A 4,093-nucleotide genomic window follows, 5' to 3' on the forward strand; every position below is an offset into this window, starting at 1 on the left:
CTCCAACTCCTTGTGCTAATCGAAGTCCGGCAATCAGGGCTTCGTATTCTGCCTCGTTGTTGGAGGCATTGAATAACAACCGGAATGATTGTTCTAGAGTGGCGGGATGTTTGAGATTCCAACTTGATTCCCACTCCGGATCCTTGCTTTGTTGAAGACCCATCTACGTGTAATTTCCAAGTTTGGTTCTCCGGCTGCTCTATCGTTCTAGGTATTGGTAACTCGGTTAAGAAATCTGCTAAAACCTGAGCTTTCATACTGATCCTGCTTTTGAATTCTATATCGTACTCGCTTAATTCCACCGCCCATTTCGCCAAACGTCCGGACTGACTTGGACTATGAAGTATTGTTCGGAGTGGCTGGTTGGTTAATACTTCAACCGAATGGGATTGAAAATATGGGCGCAGCTTTCGGGCCGAAGTCACCACCGCGAGTGCGAGTTTTTCCATCATTGTGTATCTGGTTTCTGGATCCGTCATTGACTTGCTTACGTAGTAAATTGGTTTCTGCTCCCCACGGTCTTCCCGAACCAAGACTCCACTAACCGCGTGGTTTGAAACCGACACGTACAAATAAAGTTTTTCATCCACTTCCGGTTTGGACAGTATAGGTGGAGTGGTTAAGTATGCCTTAAGCTGCCCAAAAGCTTCTTCACACTTCTCATCCCAAAGGAATCCTTTGTTCCCTTTTAGAATTTGGTAGAAAGGCAACGACTTATCTGTTGATCTCGAGATAAAACGATTCAAAGCCGCAATCCGCCTAGTCAACCGTTGTACTTCTTTGAAGTTTCTTGGAGATGGCATGTTTAGAAAGGCGTTAATTTGATTTGGATTGGCTTCAATCCCTCTTTCTGTCACGATATAGCCAAGAAATTCTCCGGATGGGACTCCAAATGTGCACTTCGCCGGGTTCAGCTTCATTTGATATTTATTGAGAATATCAAAACATTCCTCCAAATGCTTAACGTGATCTTCTTTCTTTAACGATTTAACCAACATATCATCTATGTAGACTTCCATAGTCTTCCCGAGGTGATTGTGGAACATTTTGTTAACCAACCGTTGGTAAGTTGCTCCAATTCGAATTTTCCGGTCCGACTTGTCTTCTTCCAACACCACTTCGATTACTACATCATCTTTCTTCTGCCTACTAGGAAATTTTGTTCTTAGTCCCTCTTTTGCGGGCTTCGTTAATTGCTATTGAATCTTCATACGGTGGCTAGCTAGGTAACACGTCCGTGAAGCTTCTTGATCTCCCCGAATTGTTTCCACCCCATTTGATGTTGGAAATTTGATACATTGATGGTATGTAGAGGGGACTGCTTTCATTCGATAAATCCAGGGAGTCCCGAGGATGATGTTGTAAGCTGCGGGCTTATCGAAGACAACGAAGTCCACGATCTTTGATACCTTCTTGGCAAGGACCGGTAGCTTGATTGTTCCGAGAGACATGGCTGACTCGCTTGTGAACGCAACTAACGGAGATGGGGGTCCTACTATGTCTCCTCGGCTGATTTCCATTCTTTCTAGAGTACTTAAAAAGATCAAGTCGACCGAACCGCCTGTATCGATAAGGATCCTTGACACTTCGAAGTTAGCAACATCAAGAGTAATGACTAGAGCATCATCATGCGGTCTTTCGAGATGCCGCGTTTCTTCTTCGTTAAATGATATTGAGGCACCTTGAAAATCAACTTCTTCGCTCAAGCTTGCTTTGAGTAAGACATTTCGTCTATGTTTTTTGATGGAACTTATCGAATCTCGACAAAATTTTGAGCCTCCTAGAATCACATTGATCTTACCCTTCGAACTCCTTGGTTCTTCCTCGTTGGATAACCTTGGTCTTTTGGAGTCTTGATCTTTGGAGTTTTCCTTTGCTTCGTGGTATTCCTTCACAAAATCTTTTATATCGAATTTGGAAAGATCTCCACTGGCCTAAAGCTCTGCGAGGTGCCTTTTAAGAACGCTGCAATCCTTGGTTAAATGTCCGGTTACTTTATGAATGTCGCAATATAGACTTTCATCACGGACCCAAGTGTTTGATCTTCCTTTCCCTTGGAATTGCTTTCAGACGGTACTGTTGAAGGGTTGCGACCCAAATTTCCTTGGTCCTTTGCTCTCCCTAGGCTCGAACTTCTTGGTAGGGACGGTGATTGCCGGCTTTTCTTGCTTATTTCTTTTGGCAAAACTTTCTTTTTCGTCCTCTACCTCCATCCAGTTGTTCGCGCGGAAGAGTGCATCCTGAATTGTGTCTGGTTTATGAAGTATTAAGTCTTCTTTAAACCTTGAATCATGTCGCAATCCTTTTCGTAGGGCAGATAAAGCTGATTGCTGCGAGATTCTTGGTAGTTTTGACAGCACTCCTTTGAATTTGGTGATGAAAACTCGAAGTGACTCATTAGATCCTTGCAATAAGTTCCAAAGATCGGCATCCGAAACGCTTTTATCCATAAGGATGGAGTATTGCTTTAAGAATACGGCTGACAGTTCGTCGAAATTGCTGATCGAACCCGGCTCTAATTGGGTGAACCACATTAGAGCTTGGCCACATAGATTCTCCGAAAAAAGCTTGCAGTAGCCTGCGTCCTCATCAGCTTCATCCAATTCGACTCTTCCAGCAGCGATCAGAAAAGCTGCGAGATAGCTTTTTGGATCCTCCAATCCGCTGTAAGGGTCCAACTTGAGTTTCCGGGAATCTTTGATCCTCAAACTTGCAATTCGCGAGATGAAAGGTGTTCGCCTAGCTTCTTCAATGACTCGATTGATGTCTGGCTCCGAACTTGTAGCTTGATGAAATTTTGATTTCATTTCTTTTAATTCCTGGCTAACCTTCCTCATGGTCTCGAACTGGTCGAGGTTCTCCTGCTCGTATTGAGCTGCTAGTTGTTCTTCATCTCCGAGCTGTGTCTCTTCTTCCAACGTCTGAACTACATTATTAGTAGCACCGGGAGTTGTTTGTCCGCTGGTTTCATTTCGTGCAGCGGAACTTGGCGAGTTGAATATCCCTCTTCGGATTCCCACAAGGTTTCCAGCACTTAAAGAGCGAACACGAGTTTGTATAGTATTGACGTTTTGACTAAGAGATACCTGGGATGTTTGCAACGTATCGACGGCCTTTTCCACATCCGAGAACTTTTGTGATATGTCCGACATGGTTTGCTGCATAGCTTTGAGGGTTTCGGCCAATGATGTCTCAACGGCGTCTCCTCCGGACATTGTTGCTTATCTCGGAAATGTAGTAAAGAAAAAATCTGACCACTCAAGAATCCTATGTCCCCACAGACGGCGCCAAAATGTGGAAGTCGGATTCACACACTCAAGTATTTTTATCAAGTAGGAAAGATTACTCTTGAGGGACAAAAATGAATATGTAAGAACTTATAAATTGCTACGAAAATTGCTATATTATTTCTTTCTTTTGAGGAAGATCCCCTTTACATGGCCATTGGCCTTTATATTTATACATAGAGAAACGACATTAAAATGAGTAATTAAGTACAATTATTCCTTCTTAAATGTGTCCGTTTTGATTCTTTGACTTTAATGCTCAACGTTTGAATTTGAGTTGACTCTGATCTTCATGGGCCTCGCCTTTTTGGCCCAAGTGTCCTTGAACCGACTTACCCGTGTCTTCTACACCGAACTCATGTCACGGTGCAGTCACTTCGGATTCTCGAAGTGGTGACAACCACTTCGACCGTTCCTTCGGCTCATGGGTCCAATGGGCTTTATCCTTTATGGGCCATTATCTTGACTACGTGGCAATCTTTGGTTGGTCTCGGACTTCTGGTGCGGGATCCGACACCAACAGTACCCATATCATAAATTTTTGAAAAAATCGCTTCCACGTTTCCAAACGCTTCGCTTCCCCGCACCCGCTTCTGATTCCATGCAACTTAACTCAAGAGCAGTGTGTGTTAGAACTTAGAAGAGCTGTTACTCAAGAGTTGATGCGATGATAAACAATTAAACATAGCTTGACTTAAGATAATTACAAACTCACGTGCTTGAAGTGATGTTGTGGAATTGGAGTCTTATTGAGAAGATCTAAGAAGAGAGAAAAGTGTCACATGGGCTTCGAGTCCATAAGATAA

The sequence above is a fragment of the Arabidopsis lyrata genome, assembly GCF_000004255.2.
Source record: "Arabidopsis lyrata subsp. lyrata unplaced genomic scaffold ARALYscaffold_214, whole genome shotgun sequence".
Taxonomy (NCBI): Eukaryota; Viridiplantae; Streptophyta; class Magnoliopsida; order Brassicales; family Brassicaceae; genus Arabidopsis; species Arabidopsis lyrata.